At 36.4% G+C, this 19,784-nt stretch overlaps 2 long non-coding RNA genes across 2 annotated transcripts in view; one reads left to right on the top strand and one right to left on the bottom strand.

Moving 5' to 3' along the window:
- Positions 1 to 17,245, bottom strand: part of LOC141563028 (uncharacterized) — a 158,228-nt gene extending 140,983 nt beyond the window's left edge. Inside the window, exon 1 of the long non-coding RNA XR_012488311.1 lies at positions 16,873 to 17,245. This is a non-coding gene — a long non-coding RNA (uncharacterized LOC141563028). The remainder of the gene's footprint in view (positions 1 to 16,872) is intronic.
- On the top strand, positions 15,914 to 17,446 carry LOC141563029 (uncharacterized). Its single transcript, XR_012488312.1, has 2 exons — positions 15,914 to 16,151; positions 16,980 to 17,446. It is a non-coding gene; the product is annotated as an uncharacterized LOC141563029 (long non-coding RNA).
- The last annotated feature ends 2,338 nt before the right edge of the window (positions 17,447 to 19,784 follow it).

Raw genomic sequence — 19,784 nt, 5'->3', positions numbered from 1 at the left:
ATTCTCTCCAACATGAACAATTTTCCTTTTCTACCATGTTAGCCAATCTGAAAGTTGTTACTCATGGATATCTGAAAGTATTTCTGAATTGTTTTAATTTCCATTTCTTTATCTGTATATATAACTTTGGTTTCTTCTGAAAACTGCCTGTTTATATCCTTTGACCATTTATCAATTGGGGAATAACTCATATTTTTATATATTTGATTCAGTTCCATATATATTTGAGAAATCAAGACTTTATCAGAGAAATTTGCTGTTAAAAATTCCTCTTTCTTGATTTCCTTCCAATCTTGACTGTATTTGTTTTATTTATACAAAATCTTTTTAATTCCATGTAATCAAAACTATTCATTTTAGTAATAGTTATCCCTCTCTATCTCTTGTTTGGTGTAAATTCTTCCCCAATCCATGGATCTGACAAATAAAGATTTCCACGGTCCCCTGATTTGCTTATATCACTTTTTATGTCTAAATCATGTACTAATTTTGATCTTAGCATTTGTTATGAAATGTTGATTTATAACCAGTTTCTGCTAAACTGCTTTCCAGTTTTTCCAGCAATTTTTGTCAAATAATGAGTTCTTATGCCAAAAGCTTGGAACTTTGAGTTTATCAAACACTAGATTACAATGGTCACTTGCTACTCTAAATAATATACCTAATCTATACCTAGCTAATACTAGATTGTTTCCATGATTACTACTTTGCAATATAGTTTTTAATAGGCTTTTGCATTGTTAATTCCTTTGCCCTTCAAGATATATTTTGTTATTATTTTTTCTAGCTTTATAAAATAACTTTTTAGAAGTTTAATTGGTATGGCACTAAATGAATAAATTAATTTAGGTAAAATTGTCTATTTTATATTGGTTCATGAGTAAGTAATATTCTTCTAATTTTTTACTTCTATATTTGTGTGAAAAGTGCTTTGTAACTGTGTTCATATAGTTTCTGGGTTTGTCTTGGATGGTAGACTCTCAAATATTTCTTATTGTCTTTAGTTATTTTAAATGGAATTTCTCTTTCTATTTCTTTGGTAATATATAGAAAGGTTGATGATATAGGTTTATTTTATATACTGTAAGCTCCCAAAAATTGTTCAGAATTTCAACTAGTTTTTTAATTGACTCTCTGGGATTCTCTAAGTATGCCATCATTATAGCATTACAGATAATGTTTGCTGATAGTTTTAGATAGATATTACTTATCATTTGAAGAAAAATTTCATTTATTCCTAGATTTTCTGGTGTAATAGAAATGTGTTGAATTTTTTTCAAAAGCATTTCTGTATCTATTGAGATAATCACATGATTTTTTTGTTTTGTTATTAATTGTAGTTAATAGTGTTGACAGTTTTCCTAATATAGAACCAGTCCTGAATTTCTGGTAAAAATATCACCTGCTGGGATAATATGTGATTTTTGTGATATATTGCTTGTAATCTTGCTAGGATTTTGTTTAAAAAAAATTTTACTAATATTCTTTAGGGAAATTGGTCTACAATCTGCCTTCTCTGTTTTTGCTCTCCCTGATTTAGGTATCAGCACCATAATTGAAAGGAAACTAGGATAGGACTCTTTCCTTACCTATTTTTCCAAATAGTTTATATAATATTTACATATTCATAAATCCATGTAGTTTTGGGGATTTTCTCTTAAGAGCTCATTTATGTCTTTTTCTAAGATAAGATTAAGTATTCTATTTCCTCTTCTGTTAATCTAGGCTATCTATATTTTTGTAAATATTTACCCATTTCACTTAGATTGTCAAATTATCGACATATAATTGGGCATAATATTTCCTAATATTTTCTTTCATTTTATCTTTATTGACTATTTTCATTTTTAAGACTAGCAATTTGGTTTTCCTTCTTTCTTTTTTAAAAATCAAATTAATCAATTGTTTATTTTATTGGGTTTCATTTCACAAAACCACCTCCTAGTTTCATTTGTTCAGTGGGGTTATTTCTTTAAATTTTATTAATCTCTCCTTTGATTTTCAGGATTTTCATTTTGTGGTTTAATTGAAAATCTTTAATTTGTTCATTTTCTAGTTTTTTTTTTTAATTGCATGCTTAATTCATTGATCTACTCTTTCTCTACTTTACTGATGTAAGTATTTAGAGATCTAAATTTCCCCCTAACTACTGTTTGGGCTGCATTATACACATTTTGATGTGTTGTTTCATTTATTGTCATTCTCTTTAATGAAATTAACTGATTGTTTCCATGATTTGTTCTTTGACCTTCACATTCTTTAGTATTTGACTATTTTGGAGCAGCTAGGTGGCACACTGGATAGATTATCAGCCCTGGAGTCAGGAGGACTTTAGTTTAAAAGCCACCTCTTGACATTTACTGTCTGTATTATTTGCATTTTTGCCTCATCAAAAATTAGATTATTTAGTTTCAAATTAATTCTTCATCTATGTTTTTATGACCCATTTTCAAATATAATTTTATTGCATTATAATTTGAAAAGGATACATATATTTCTATCTTTCTGAATTTGTTTGTGAGGTTTTTGTACCCTAAAACACAGCTGATTTTTGTGAAAGTGCCATGTCCAAATTTGAAAAAAGATATACTACTTTCTATTCCCATTCAGTTTTTTCCACAGGTCTATCATGTCTAAAAAATTTTTATCTTCATAAATTCTTTCTTATTTATTTTATGATTAGATTTATCTAATTCTGAGAGGAGAAACTTGAAGTCCAGTATTGGTGTAGTTTTACTGTTTCTTTTCTCCTGTAATTCATTTAACTTTGCCTTTAAGAATTTGCATGCTATGTACCAAATATCACCATTTGGTGCATATATGGTTAGTTTTGATGTTCCTTCATTGCCTATGGTACCTTCTAGCAAAATGCCATTTCCCTGCTTATCTCTTTTAATTAGATATTTTGGTTTTCCTTTGTGGATGGTCAAGAAGACTAAAACAATGCCATTTTGTCTACAGTTCCTCTACCTTGCCCATGATTGTGTTACAGCTTCCACCCTATCTGAGATCTTCTTACTACTGAAATAGCAAGGACAGAACTGTTTGTTAAAGTAGGGTTATAAGAGATACTGATCTTAAGAAGAATCTTTCCTAATACTAGCCCCTGCAACAGGCACTGTCAAATTAAGGAATATCACCCCATTCCTTCCCTAAAAGCCCCCAGCAACAGTCCAATCCTGAAATACTGCATTCCCATTCACCTCCTGTCCAAATTGAAACTTAGATGAGCTTTATCCTTTTGTTCTTTCTGAGAATTTCTGCCTGTGTGCTTAGGACTTCCTTGCTGGCAAATTCGAGAAATCCTCATTGGTTCCTAAACTTTTGGTTTGAGTTTTGCTATTGATATTACTTCTAGTTTGGGTTTCTTCTGGCACCAACAATTTTACCCACACTACCCCTGCCTTTTTTTTAACCTCAATGAAGCATAATACATTCTGCCCAAGTCCCTTATTTTTATTATGTGTGGCTTTTTTCTGTTTCAAATGTGTTTCTTATAAACAATATTTTGTTAGATTCTGGTCTCTAATCCTTTCTGCTATCTGCTTCCATTTCATGGGTGAGTTCATTCTAATCACATTCACAGTTATTATTACTATGTATTTCCTTCCAGACCAATTTTTCCTGTTTATTCTTCTCTCTCTCTCTTTTTACCCTCTCCCTCATCAAAAGTTTGTTTTGGTTCTCACCACTGGCTCCCTTAACTCACCCTCTCTTCTATGGCAGGTCCCTTCATTCTCTTATCCCCTTCTTCTCCTATTTCCTTGTTGGATAAGATATACTACCCAACTGACTATATATGTCATTTCCACTTTGAACCAATTTCAATAGTGAAGTTCAATTGTTACTTGACATTCTCCTCCTTTTCCCCTCCAAGATCTTCTCCTTTTATGTAATATATATGTAATATGCTCCTTTTATGTAATATAATTGCCCCCATTCTTCCTCCACATCTCAGTGCATCCTTCTTACCCATGCCCTAATTTTTGTTGAGATCATCCCATCATAGTCAACTGCCATGCCCTCTATGTATACTCTTATCTACTATAATAATGATAAAGTTCTTAAGCTATATGCATCATTTTTCCATATAAGATTGTAAACAATTTAACCATATTACATCCTTTGGATTTCTCTTTCATGTTTACCCTTTTGGGTTTCTCTCAAGTCTTGTGTTTGAATATGAAATTTTACTTTTCCTCAAGAATGCTTAGAAGTTCTCTTTCATTAAGTACTCATTTTTTCCTCTGAAAAATTATACTCAGTCTTGCTGGGTAGGTTTTTTTGGTTGTAGTCTTAGTTCCTTTGCATTCTGGAATATCATACTCCAAATCCTCTACTCATTTAACATGGAAGCTGCTAAATTTTGTGTGATCCTAACAGAAGTTCCAAGATATTTGAATTGTTTTTTACTTGTTTCTTGCAAAATTTTCTCCTTGATCTGGAGTTTCAAAATTTGTAAATAATATTCCTATCTGCTTTTCTCAAAGAATCTCTTTGAAGTAGTGATTGGTGGATTTTTTTCTATTTCTACTTTCCCTTCCTATTCTATCACTCCAGGACAATTTTCTTGAATTATTTCTTTGTATTATTGTGTCAAGATTCTTTTTTTTTTTGTCATAGCATTCAGGTAGTCCAATTACTCTTATATTTTCTCTTTTTGCTGTGGTCTCCAGATCTGTTATTTTTCTTAGAAAATATTTCACATTCTGATCTATTTTTTCATTCTTTATAATCTGGTTATTTTTTTGTCTCTCATAGTTTCCCCTTGCCTAATTCTAATTTTTAAAGAGTTATTTTCATCTTTGAGATGCTGTATCTCCTTTTCTAATTGGTTAACTTTTTTTTTCATAATCTTGTTTTTCTTGGATGTTTTTTAAAAATAGTTTTTCTCAGGATCTCTTATTTGATTTTTAAAATAGTTTTTATTTACCAGATATATGCATGGGTAATTTTACAACACTGACAATTGCCAAACCTTTTGTTTTAATTTTTCCACTCCCCCCCCACCACAGATGGCAGATTGACCAATCAATATATGTTAAATATGTTAGAGTCCTTATTTGATTTTTAAATTCTTTTTTGAGTTCTATAAATTCTCTCTGGGCAAGAAGCCATTTAACTGTGCTCTTTGGGATAGAAATTCCTCTGAAGATGAACCCCAGGCTTCCCTATTCCCATATGATTGGGTCTTTCCTTCTTTGCTGGTTCATTTTTATTTTTTTTAATGAGAAGAATTAGTGTAAGGAGCTCTACTTGTGATACTTTTCGATTCAGTTCAGCTCTCCCCTCTGACCTCGAGCCCCAAACCAAAAGCTCCCCCCTCTTGCAAGTACTGGCAGCATCCCTGCCCTACTGCCTCTGCACTCACCAGGTGTGCTGGGTCCTTTCCCAGGGATGTCTCTCTGCAGCACAACTGGGTCTCACATTCCTAATCAGACTTCACAGACACATAGTAAAAATAAGGGGCTTGGGCAGAATGTATTATGCTCCACCTGAGGTAAAAGAAAAAAAAAAAAAAAAAGGCAGGGGTAGTGTGGGTAAAATTGTTGGTGCCTCAGTTCCGGAGGTGAAAGTTTCTCTGGTTCCTGCAGAGGCTCCAGCCCATCCCAGCTAGCCCCAGGGCTCCCCACTGGGTGCTTGTGGGAGCTAGCCTGGAGGCATTTGTACCTCACACCCGTTAATCCCCAACCTAGGGTCTTTCTTCAGATTTTCTTGGGTTGTACCAGAGGATCCCTGTTCTACTCACATCTTTTTTTGTTTTTCAGCAGTTTCTGTTCGCACTGAGGAGCAAATTTGTTCGGTTTATGGGGAAATCTGGAGAGCTTGAAATTTACCCATCTATTCTGCCATCTTCCCAGAATCCTCCCCTGTTTTGTTTTGTTTTTTATATCATCACCAGAATAATGGTGATGAATGTTTTTGGCCAAAACAACTCATGCAGTCAGCTTCTATGGAGCGCAGAATTTGTGATCCATGTCAGAAGAAGCAGTATCCTCACTCATGAATTTAATTTAACTAAACAAGCATTAATTAAGGGCTGTCAGGTGCCAGGCTCTTTGGTAGGTGGTGGAAATACAAAGACAAAAATTAAATAGGGCCTGCCCTCAAGAAGCATACTTTCTACTGGTAGAAGGAAGAAGATAGTCACACAAATAAATACAGAATATATACACAATACTATTAAATTATTTTTAGTCTTAATTTAACGAAGGAGATCTCATTTCCGTACGATGAGCTAGACATTCCATTTCTGGACTCTAGACCTTTTCTATGGCTGGGCACAAGGCCTGGAACTCTCTCCCTTCTCATCTTTACCTCCTAATTTCTCTGGCTTCCATTAGGTCTCAGCTTAAATTCTATCTTCTACGGGAAGGCTTAAACAATTCTCCTTAATTTTAGTGTCTTCCTTCTGTTGACTTTCTCCAATTTCTGAGCACACCTTGTTTCTATATAGTGGCTTGCATGTCGGATCCCCCATTATTCTCTTGAGAACAAAGATGGGCTATTGATTTTCTGATATCTCCAGCAGTTAGCATAACGTTGGGCAAATAGTTAATGCTATATAAATGCTTGTTGATCGATGGACTGACTGATAAGTCCCAGGGTACAAAGTAGAAGATACCAAAAGGGATTTACAACCTAATAAAGAGAAACAGGAGCTACACATGGAAAAGATAACAAGAGAGTTACAGAGGAAAATTTGTTTCAGGAGTTCAAAGCAGAGAGTCTTGCTGAGAATTTCCCATAGGGAAATCTTCATGGAGAGGCATCAGGTTAGTGCAGGAGAATAACAGAATATAAGGTTGGAGGGGTAGATACTAAGTTTGGAATAACATCTAAGGGAGTGCAGCAAGAACTTTGGAACAAGGGCTCCTGGTGATGCAAGCACCAAGCTGCCGCTGACTTGATTCAAGAACGAGCAAAATAGTAAGCCTATTAGGAGGTGCTTAGGAGCTCTCTATACAAGCTCTGAGAAACTCAACTTATGATAACTTTTTTGAAAGAGAATAAGAGCTTCCCAATATATATATATTAAAAACATCTACTGGCACTATGTCAATCACTACAGGGTATAAAAGAAGTAGAAGGTTTAGTCTAAAGTCAATAAGGCGCTTACAGTCCAAATGGGAAAATAAGATTTCATAAGATTTAATAATATTTAAATAAATAAGTTTATTTTAAAAATAAAATTTCTTAATTTCATTTTTTCAATTGTGTCCAATCATGCCTTCATTTGAGTTTTCTTGGCAGAAATACTGGAGTACTTTCCATTTCCTTTGCTAGCTCATTTTACAGTTGAGGAAAGTGAGGCAAACTGGGATAACTGACTTTTCCAAGGTCACATAGCTAAGTGTCAGGCCAGATTTTTACTCAGGAAGATAACCCTTTCTGACTTTAGGTCCACTCTAACCACTGTACCATAATGTCTACAACTCTCTTCCTCCTCATTTCTGCCTCTTGCCTTCCTTGGCTTTCTTCAAAGCTAGCTTCTACAAGAAGTCATTGCCAATCTTTCCTGAGATGATCTCCAATTTATCCTGTATATATGTCTTGTTTGTACATCTTGTCTCCCTTTGAGCGTGAGCTACTTGAGAGCAGGAATTTTTTTACCTTTCTTTGTATCTATAATATTTAGCACAAGGCCTTAGCAGGTGCTTGATAAATGCTAATCAAAATAAAAATAAAGTATATTTGGTCAAGCATCATGTCCTTTGCAAATTTTATATAGAAATGTTAGATCCTATCAATAGTATCAGTATCATTCTCAACTATGCCCTGTGTCTTTTCCATTCCTACTATTGTCTGGTATAATGATGATAATAATAATAGTTTTGCCAATTATTTTATATAACTTATTTAATCCTCATAATTATCCCCATTTTATTGATGAGGAAACGAGGCAGACAGGGCTTAAGTGACTTTGCCCAGGTTCACACAGTTAATAAGTGTCTGAGGCCAAATTTGAATTCACATCTTCTTGACTCCAAAACCAGTGTTCCACCCACTGTTTCACCATCACTTCACGCCTAGATTGCTGCAACAACCTTCTAATATCTCTGTCTCTAGTTTCTCTTCCTCGGCAGAACTACTTAGATATAATACCCCTAGCCATTACAAAGCAGAGCCAGACTTCGTTTTATGAGTTTGTAACATGTAGAGAATAATCCCTTCCTGACTGCAAGGTTAATACAGATCCTAATGTCCCCAATTCATAAAGAGGAAGCAGTTTTAATATCAGGAAATTCAGTTCATTGCATAATTCTAAAGTAGTGCTCTGACTTAACTCCAGAATAGACAAACTTAAAAGAGTCTTTCACAAGAGGCAATAGTTCTATTAAATCGCAAATTTTTAAGAGCTGAGACTATGAACCTTGTCTTTTTGTTCCTCTAAGTAATGGTGCAGTTTGCACATGACAGTAAAACAGGAAAAAGAATAACATCCTTTGTTGATTTTATTTTTTTCCTTTTGCTCTTGATTTGTGAATTTTCATTCTCTGTTGGGATGTGGTTTATTGTTCCCACTAATCTCCCCTAAGGCTCTATTAAGAAAAACAAACGTGTGGACCATTACTTTTTTGTTCTCACTGGAAAGATCAAACATACACTATTACACTATTTCAACCATCAACTGCTTTCAGAAAAAAACCTACTATTTAGAACAGTGGATTCCTCCAACATAAGGCTCACATTTTTCTACCCCCCATAATAGCATTTTTTTTTTTTCTGGAAAGTATTAGCTTGATAAGAACCCTTCCAGCTTCTCAGTAGTTATTCTGGATCAGGTTACTGGTTTACACAGGTGGTGGGGCTGCTGAGTTTGGGCTGAATGCAATTCTACTGGGTATATACGGCTTTCAGGCTGACACAGGGGCTGGCTGTCTACATCATGTTCCAAAGAGAAATCAGGCACGTTCCTCTCCGATCAGCTTCTCAGGACACTTAACAGAATTTCAGATTCTCTATCTCTCTCAGCAACTTGTCATGGAAAGTTTTCAGCTGCAAAACAGTATGTCTTTTTATCTTCAAAGCTAAAGTGCTCTTAGATCTCTGAAGGAAATAGCTTATTTGTGCCTAAAAAGACAATTAGATTTTAGAATGGCTAAACACATCTCGGCATTAGCCCTAAATTAAAACCAAACTTTCAGCTCAGGAGAAATTCACATGTTTACAAATGTGTCTTTAGCTCTGGAAAGGCCACCCATTGTTGAATTCCTTAGCTGTAGGTAACTGGAAAGCTGAGCTCTGGAGATGAGTTAGGTTAAAGGAACTGGGCATTTGCCCAGGAGCAGAGTCTGGTTTCCAGCAACTTTACTGGTTGTGCTGGGAAGCTGGATTAAAGTAACACTTTTGGGGATTGGAGTAATAGCTATTGAAATGAAAATGAGACAACCAGCTGGGTTTTTTTTTTAATCTCCATGCTTAAAAATATTGTCTCTAGCCTACAAAATAATCACGGGCCCTTCCCCTACTAATCTGGGTCATGGTGAGGTAGCATTTAAGGCAAATGAAGAAGAGTGGTCTTTAAAATTAAAAGTTCAATGCTTCCTTATCGCCTTAACATGTAAAGTTTAAATTTCTTAATCCTCCAAAGTCCTCCAATCTAGTCCCAGCCTACCTCTCCAGTCTTACCTCACACAGTTCCTCAGTATTTCTGTTGCAGTCAAAATAGTGTTCACAATCCCCTTTGTCTACACTGTGCTTTCTCACTTCCTTATCTTTGTTTTTACCCTGTTCTTTTTGCCTACAAGCTTCTGAGGGCTGAATTCCTACCCATCTTTTAAAACCAACTCTAATTGACTAGAATTTTAGTGACATCAAAGTTCTTGACTAAAGCAACTAAGAGACTATGCTGTGATATCTATTTTCATTTCAATTTTGCAGATTCAACCTTTAACAGTCTATACATTAAGGTTTAAATCACCTATGAGATTAAAAAATTAGTTTAACTAGATTGAAAAATGAGTGGCAAAGAAAGCATGAAGCCTAAGCGTGTAGTATAGGGAAGGAGAGGAGAGAGAGGCTAAGAGAATACCCTGGTGAGGAGTTTTAATCTCAACTCATCAAATATTCATTAAGTGACTACTACCTAGAGGTTGCTCTGATGGGCACTTGGAATACAAAGAAAGTAAGAAGAGTACATTCTGCTGTGAGAGAAAACATCTACACACACATGGACAAAAAGTAATTTGGGGAGGAAGAAAATACTAACAATTGGGAGAGATCCGTTTTCACATTGGTGACTGAGCCTTGAAGAAATATTCTGTAATGACTAGTGTTGAACTTGAGTCAGGAGTATTCAAATTCTGCTTCAGACACTTATTAGCTACATGACAGTGGGCAAGTTACCTAACTTCTCTAAACCTGTTTCCTCCTGAACATTAATAAATAATAAAATCTTGAACAAATTATCAAAATGCTATTTGAAAACATGGGTGCTTAACACTGTTTTTACTATTTCTAAGGCTAAAGGATTCCAAAGACCCTCTGTGTAATATCTGCAACAAATCAAGAACCAAGGTTTTCCAGCAGAGGATGGGGACCAAAAGGTTAACATTTTGCTTTTGTCTTAATGTCTTGTGCTTGAGACACTGGAAAGGATTACCCCCAAGAACATGAGCTTCAACTAGCATTCATGTATAAATAGTTATGTAGCAAATCTTGTTGCAATACTTACCAGCTAGCTATGTGAGAATGGGAAAATCATCTAAGCTCTCCTCACTTTCTTGTTCTCATCTGTAAAATGGATAATAACTATAAATACTTCTTCAAGGCTCAGTCACCAATGTGAAAACGTATCTCTTCTTAATTGTTAGTATTTTCTCCCTCCTCAAATTACTTTTTGTTGATGTGTGTGTAGATGTTTTGTCTCACAGCAGAATGTAATCTTCTTGAAGAAATGAGTTATTGCTTAACTTAAGTGTAGGGGCCCTCCTGCCTTTCTTTGTATCCTCAGTGCCTTAGAAGAGTCCATGGCCCGTAAGTACTTCATATATGCTTATTGACAGATAAAGCAGATTTGGATGAGTTGTGACTGTATGAGATCTCATTAACTTTTCTCCCAAACCCAACCCTCTTCCAAATGTCTCTTATGACTATCCTACTCAATTAGATTCACACTAGTGCTACCCTCAATTCCCCATGCACCCTTGTGCAATCAAACCCCAAATTCAAGCAGTTGACAAATCTTGTCGTTACCAGTAATCTTAACTGGACTCTTGGCTCTGGAGGAGAGCGTGAGGTTAAAATGAAGATAGTGCATGCTGGAACAGTGTGCCAATCTTCCCTTTGTAGAGCTATGAATTGGCCCTACTGCTCTAGAAATTCACTTGGAATTACATTTAAAGATGGGCATATATCCCTAAACATGTCAAAGACAAATAAAAAGGTCCCATGTATATAAAAATATTCATAGATATACTTTTTGTGACATCAAAGAAACTGAAAACAAAATACATGCCAACAAATTTGTCATATAAATGTAATGGAATATTATTGCATCTTAAGAAATGACAAGCATAAGGAATTCAGAGAAACATGGGAAGATTTGTATGAACTGATGAAGAATAAAGTCAAAGTAAACAGGAAAATATAGAAAATGACTCCAATAATGTAAATGAGAAGACTAGTAAACCAAAATTAAACACTATAATTGTAACAATAAATCTTGACTCTGAGGGGAGATGAAGAAATGTTCCTCACTCATTTTTTTGTCAGAGAGGTTAAGGACAGAAATGTGGAATGGTGTATCTATCTGGGAGTTAAGAGGTACAACAGTTAGCACATCAATACTGGAATCATAAAAGGCCATCTGATAAGTAGCTATGTGGTCCTGGGTAAGTCACCTAACCAGTCAGATATAATTTTCCTTATCTGTAAAATGTTCTTGTGAGGTTCCAATAAGATAATATGTAAAGTGTCACAAACCTTAAATCCTATATAAATTCTAGTTTTTGTTATCATCATTATTAGTTATACCAACAAATACTTTCTGTCTAGATTGGTTTTGCCTAATTGTTGTTCTTTGCTATAATGGAAAAGTCTGGAGAGAGGAAGGAGGAAAGAATTCAGAAATTACTATGTTATAACATACAAAAAAGCAAAAAGTCAGCTATCTTTTTAGGAATACACTCAAGATTCATTAAATAATTTGTATGTCAAATATTAAATTATAGGAATACTCCTAAACTCCTATCTCTAATCCCAGAGATAACATCATCCTTTCATTTTAAAACTTTACCTCATCAATAACATTCTGATTGGCTTGATTGGTTTTCAACAAAGTGATCAATTATGGGGATATTTTTAAATGATGTACACCCACATAAACAAGCTTCAAGGGTAACAGAAGTACATAACAGCACTTTTAATACACATTCTCTCAGAAAAGATTTCTTGGCTTAGTGTAGCAGTTCTCAGATCAAATCAAATCTCTAAATCCTTGAAAATCTTCTACATCCATTCAAGGTTCTTGAGGTAAAAACTATTCTCATATTAATACCAAGATCTACTGTTATACTCTTTCCTTTTCCAACTATATATCTGTGTAAAGCATAATCTTCAACCAAAATAACTTATCACATAGAAGTAACTATGAGAATCCAACTGCCTTCTATTAAGCCAGACATTAAAGAGATTTACAGAAATATGTTAAACAATGACATTCTTCACTCTAATTTTTTTCAGCAAATGTATTTTTCATAAAATATTTTATATTCATGTATGATTTGTGTTTATATATATGTGTATATATTTCCATAGATTATTATCTTTAGATTAAGTGCTACATATAGTTAACTCATCCATTTTAATTTCTATGATCATAAATATCAGTAGATATAATCCACATAAACAAAAGTTTTTTGGGGGGGTTCTTAGCAATTTTGTAAGATTACATCGTGAGACATGTGCAAAATGTTTGTAGCAATATCTTTTGAAGTGACAAGGAATTAGAAATTGAGTGGATACCCATCAACTGGGGAATGGTTGAATAAGCTATGGCATATGAATGTAATGGAATATTATTGTTCTATAAGAAATGATGAACCAGTTAATTTCAGAAAAGACTGGAAAAACTTTCATGAACTGATACTGAGTGAAGTCAACAGAACAAGAATATATGTGTGTATACACACACACATATATATAGCATTATAGTATTGTATATTATATATAATAACATCAATGTTATGTTATGATAACCTATGATAGACTTAGCTCTTCTCAGCAATATGGTGATCTAAGGCAAATGGACTTGTGGAAAATGCTCTTCACATCCACAGAGAGAACTATAGAGATGAATGAGGATCACAGCACACAATTGTCACCATTTTTGTTTGTTTTTTCTTTCCCAGATTTTCCCCTTTTGTTCTAATTTTTCTTTCACAACATGACAACTATGGAAATATTCTTGAAATGATTGAACATGTATAACCTACATCAGATTGCTTGCTGTCTTGGGGAGGAAGAAAGGAAGGGAAGGAAGGAGAAAAAAATTGGAACCCCAAATCTTACAAAAATGAATGTTGAAAACTTCCTTTGTACTTGAAAAAAATAAAATACTCTTAAGGAAAAAAAAGACTATATTGTGAGGGATGTTCCCTGAACTCAGTCTCCAAAAAGAGACTTGAATTCCTTCCAGAAAGAGAATCAACAAATTAGAATCTACTCATACTGGATTAGAATTGTATTGCTCTGATCTTTTAAATATTATTAGTATAGGGGATATGATTTTCAGATTCTCCCTAACTTCTAGTCATCATTTCCTAAATTGGGGGAAACCAAGACATTATGCTTTTGATATATCAAATCCCAACATTTGACCTTATTCTACCAATTTCAAGTTCTACAATGAATCCATATAGAAGTAGCTAAAAAATACATTTATTCAAATTGAATAGAAAAAATAGAAATCAGATATGTACGAGAATATATAACAGGCAAAAGAGAGAAAAAGAGCTCATCCATTGGGATTGAGGGAACTTAGTTCAGCCAGGAGAAAGTCCTACATTGGATCCAAGTAGAAATTTCCTGAAGAATATTTACTCTAATAAATTGAGGATGGGACACAGTGGCTTCTTCCCAAGTCTTTTCCTCCAGCACCCTGAAGTGGGATTGCATCTTCAGTCTTCTTTGTTGAAGCTGGAAGCCAGAAGTGTCCAAAATAACTGCAGAGACTGAAGAGACTCTCTCTAAACAAAACTTGAAGACAACTCAAAGCCAGACCAAAGACAGAAGACTTCTCATTTCTCCCACTCTCAACAACTCTGCCCCACTCAGGTGCAGGGCACTGATCTCCACCAATAAGGAGACAGTCCCATACCAATGGTCTTTGGATTTGGACTTACAAGTATAAACCCATCTTGAATAATCTTTAAGAGAGTAAAGGGATGCCTAAACCAGAAAGAGCAAAAACAGAAGAATAAAACTAAAGACCTATTTCCCTATTGAATATTGATACAAAAAAATTTAAATAAAATACTAGCAAGAAGATTATAGCAATATATGACAAGAATCATACTCTAATGACTAGAAATACAGGATTGGTTTAATATTAGGCAAACTATTTGTATAATTCACCATATCAATAATAAAAAACAAGAAAAATTATATGATTATCTCAATAGAGAAAAAGTTTTTGACAAAATCTAATATTCATTCCTATTAAAAACACTAGAAAGCTAGCAATAAATGAAGTTTTCCTTTTCTGTCTAAAATCATCAGCAAGCATTATCTGTATTGGGGATAAGCTAGAAGCCTTCCCAATTAGAACAGGGATAAAGCAATGATACCCACTGTCACTACCATATGTACAATCCTTTTTATAGCAGCCCTTTTGTGGTGGCAAAGAACTGGAAATTGAAAGTATGCCCATCATTTGGGGAATAGCTGAACTAATTGTGGTATATGATCAGGATGAAATACTATTGTTTTTTAAGAAATGATGATAAGGATGATTTCAGGGAAAAAAAAAAGGAAGATTTGCATAAATTGATGCAAAACAAAAACAGAATCAGGAGAACTTTGTATATTATACAATAATCAACTGTGAAAGATAGAAACTCTCAGAAAAACAATGATCTAAGGCAATTCCAAGAGACTTGTGATGAAAAGTGCTATTGACTGAAATTTAATTAAAGCATAATTTTTTTCACTTTCTTAATTTTTCTTGCTATTTTCTGCAACATGACTAATATAAAAATATGTTTCACATTATTTCCCCTGCATAGTTAATATCACTTTTCTTGCCCTCTCATTGGATAAGTGAGGGGGCAGGCAGGAAGGAGACAATAGGAATTTAATTTTTTAAAAAATAAATGTTAAGGCCAGCTAGGTGGCGCTGTAGAGCACCAGCCTTGAATTCAGGAGGACCCAAGTTCAAATATGGTCTCAGACACTCAACACTTCCTAGCTGTGTGACCCTGGGCAAGTCACTTAACCCCAGCCTCAAAAAAAAAAATAGTCTTTAAAATAAATGTTTAAAAAATAAGCAATAAGTGCATGTAAAAGAGAGAGAAAGAACAGGCCCATTTTTTTTTTCTATAAAAGCTTATAAAGAATCCTGAGACCAAAAAAGAATTTGAGAACAAGTGGTTTAGTGAATAGGCACACTGGATTTGAAGTTGGGAAGAGCTAAGTACAAATCTCTTTTCAGACATTTATTAGCTGGATGATATTGAGAAAAATCATTTAGTTTTTCTTCGTCTCAGTTTCCTCATCTTTAAAAAATGATGAAAATGATGAGATCAAAATTAGATATTCATTTTAAAATTATGTATATAGTTTATATACAGATAGTATGTATGTGCACATGCACATATTGCGCGATGCTTACACTGTGTTCACATAGCACGCGCGCGCGCGCACACACACACACACACACACACACGTGTACCCGGACCCCGGAAGCGCGCTTATATCTAACCAGGCCCGGTGGAGCCGCGCTCTGGGATGACTTAGAGAGGCGTGGCTGGGATGAAGAAACCGAACAACGAGGCGTCTAGGTTTGAAGCGGGCTCTGATCGCTGAGAAGAGAACAAGAAGGGCGACTTTGGTCCCGAATTCCTGACCTCGCTTTTAACAAGAAGCCCTTAAACATGGGTTTCTGATATACCTTCGGAAGCTAATAATTAATGTGCAACAAGAAAAAGGTATTTACACACATATATTGTATCTAGGTTATATTGTAACACATGTAAAATGTATGGGATTACCTGTCATCGGGGGGAGGGAGTGGAGGGAGGGAGGGGATAATTTGGAAAAATGAATTAAAAAACAAACACCATGGGTTTCTGAGCAGAGCAGATCTGTGCGCGGCCTTGGCGCTTTGCTTCTGTCCTGGGCAGCTGCAGGCTGTCTGACTTTGTAAATAAATCCTACCAGGAAATCCCCCACCACCACGCGCCCTGCCCCCCTCCTCCCCTAACGGGTTCAAAGCCGGGCATTTTGCAGCCGTCTCCGTGGGGAGAACCCTCGCCGCCCCTCACAAAGGGCGTCGGGAGATGGGTCACACAAGGCAGGGAGGCCGCCTGACGGGAACGGAGGGGGCGGCGAGTTTAACGAGCCCCGGGCCCGGGCCGGGAGACGGGCCACGAGCTGGCCCGGGCGGCCTCCCGGGGCCTGCAGGCCGCTCTCGGAGAGCAGGGCCAGGCTGGCGAGCAGCCGTCTCAGCCACGGGCGTGAGAGAGAGTGCGTGCTTAACGAAAAGCGAGGCGCCATATGGTGGATCCGCCCGAGAATGCCAGGTGAGCCAGGCCTCCACTCTAGTGTGCCGTTACCATAGAGACCACCGTGGGCGCGCTCGGCCCCCTCCCCCACCAAGCTTACTAGTCGTAACCGGAGCAGGTGTTGTGTTATACAGAAGGATCTGACCTGGAAGAGATGCCCGCGTTTCTGACTCTTCTTTAAAGCTGGCCTTCTCGGGCAAGATTCCCCCAGAAAAGTCTCCGTTTGACCCCCTTTGTTTCTCTCTGGGCCAGGGACCACAGTGAGGTGATAGGTCTGACAAGTTTCAAGACTGCGTGTGGACCGCTCCTATCCCGATAGAGCCAGAAACAGAACCCGGAGTCAGAGCATCTAATCCTGCCTCCAGGTTAGCGCAGCGCTCTCCGTGCGTCGTCTGTCCTGAAGGACGGCACCGCAGGGTTACTATTCCTATTCTTAAACGGAGAAGCGAGCCTCCCAGTAAGAGCCAGGGACGGATTCGAACCCGGGTCTCCTACCTCTAACCAATGCGGGACAAGACAACAGAAACCGGCCTAAACGAGATGGAACGAACACAGATTACGTCATTCTGAAAGCTCATGAGCTTGCTCCAAACCGTGGGGCTGCCTTCTTGGCTCTTCCATTCTGGCCGTGTCATTATATAATGGCCAAATAAAAGCATCGGGCATGCATAACATAGTAATAAATTAGTAATAATAAAGTGATAGGGTTGCACCAAGAAACAAATTTTGGGGTTCTCACATTTGTGGTTTTATTTATTCCCTAAATTCCAGACCTGGGGAGGTGGGTGGGTGCACTGATTGAGGTCATTCCGTTTCCTCAGGGATAGAAAGCTAAAATCTAAAATTCCACCCTTCCTTGTTTCCATGAAATGAAGGAATAGTCGAATTGCTGTTCCCTTGGACGGGTGATTTAAAACCCAAATTTTAAGTTTTGCTTGTATTGAACTTTAAAATCTGCCTCATCTGCCTAAACATAACGTGTCAAATTCATATTGTGTACCCTTTATGAGCTGGGGGATTCTTAACTCATACTCAGACGGATAAACTGGGACCCATAAACCAAGGCTGGCTGCAACTCTAGCCTTGAGATTCTAGAAGATTCTGAGGCATCAGGAGAGAGACAGAGGGAAGGAGGCAGGAAGGAAAAGGGGGTGGGCAGAAAGAGGCTTTTTCTTCCTTATTAGTGGGCCAGAAACAGTTATAGAATAATTTGTGCAAGTTCCGAAGTCCATGGGAAATTCTGTTAGCTAGCCACACTGCACATACTCCTAAGTGCTAACGTGGCCATCCCTCTTCTTTCTCTCCTTTCCCTAACCATAGTAAGATGCAGTAAAATAGGGACTAAGTTTTGCTCATCATTTTAGCCTGTTGACATCTCTTGGATCCTGAATGCTATCCAGTGTTTTAATTGCACCTAATATTTTTATATCATCCAGAGATCTGATAAGCAAGCACACTATATGTGAGTTGTAAGAACGATATTCTCATCATTATACACTTCAACAATGATACTGTACGAGGATGTATTCTGATGGAAGTGGATATCTTCAACATAGAGAGGAGCTAATCCAATTCCAATTGACCAATGATGGACAGCATCAGCTACATCCAGAAAAGGAACACTGGGAAATGAGTGTAAACTGTTCTCACTATAGTCTTTCTACCCAGGTTACTTTTACCTTTGGAATCCAATTCTTACCGTGCAACAAGAAATTTGGTTTTACACACATATATTGTATCTAGGTTACACTGTAACACACGTAACATGTATGGGATTGTCTGTCATCTAGGGGAGAGGGGAGAGGGAGGGAGGGGAAAATTCGGAAAAGAAGTGAGTCCAAGGGATACTGCTGTAAAAAAAATTACCCATGCATATGTAATGTCAAAAAAATTATAATTATAAAATTAATAAACACACACACACACACACAAAGAACGATATTCCCAGTTTAGTCCAGGACCCTTTTGAGATCACTGGAAATCCCAAGTAGGCCCCAGAACCACCTGGCCTGCTGAGATCCCTTCTATTATTGATATCTAGGATTCTGTGATTCTGCATTAAGGCAAGCACAGAATACCTATCAAAGTGATGGCAATGCCATGCTGGGAGGGGGAGCTAATAATGTGATTTGAAAGGGTCAAAACTTAAAGACATTACAATTATTTTTAATCATGGACCAAAATCAACAAACAAACATGGATAGGGATAAATGCAAAGTCCTGCATTTGAGTTCAAGAAAATCAATTACATAAATATATGTTGTAAGAAACCCAGGCTTGACAACAGGTCTTAGGAAAAACATTTATTTGCAAGCTTGTTATGAGCCAATGGTGTGACATTACTGCCAAAAACACAATTGCAATCTTGAGCAACATTAGTAGAAATAAAAATGTAATACTCAGGAAAAGGGGAAGATGCAGGAGGGGGAAAGCTTTACTGTATTTTGCCTTGGCCAGACCACTTGAATGCTGCTTTAAGAGGGAAATTAACAATGTCCGGTGTTTTCATGAGAGGGCCATTAAAATGGTGGGAAGGACTAAAGAAATGTCACATGAGAAACTGGATTTTGTTATACTGGGGAAAAAAAAGAGAAAAAAAAAGACTCAGGAAAAAGAAAAGCCCAGAAAAGAAAACTCAGGAGGGAACATAACTATTTTCAAGTATGTGAAGAGTTAGTGTCCAGAAGAGGGAGAGATACATTTTGTGTTTTGTTGAATAAGATGTTGAAAAATAAGGTACTGAAAGACAAGATGCGGAGATAATAAGAGAGCAGCCTTCAAGGAGTTCAAATAGCCTAGTACAGGCAAACCACATCTCCAAGTACCAAAAAAATTGGAATATGCCAGTTTGATCGCTGAGCCACCATTCATCATTACTGTACTCCCGAGGAAAAATTAAAGGGAGTGTAGTACTGAAGGACTAAAGAAGGGCAAAGAAGAATAAAGTTTGTTTCCATTTTTTTTAATAGGAGGGAAGTAAAATCTACAAGGTCAATGACCTTAACATTAATACTTGATGAAATCCTAGAATGCATTTAGAAACCTAAGTCACGATCA

Source organism: Sminthopsis crassicaudata, chromosome 3, assembly GCF_048593235.1.
Source record: "Sminthopsis crassicaudata isolate SCR6 chromosome 3, ASM4859323v1, whole genome shotgun sequence".
Taxonomy (NCBI): Eukaryota; Metazoa; Chordata; class Mammalia; order Dasyuromorphia; family Dasyuridae; genus Sminthopsis; species Sminthopsis crassicaudata.
Note: the sequence above shows the minus strand (reverse complement) of the source record. Positions and strands in the feature narration are given on the sequence as shown.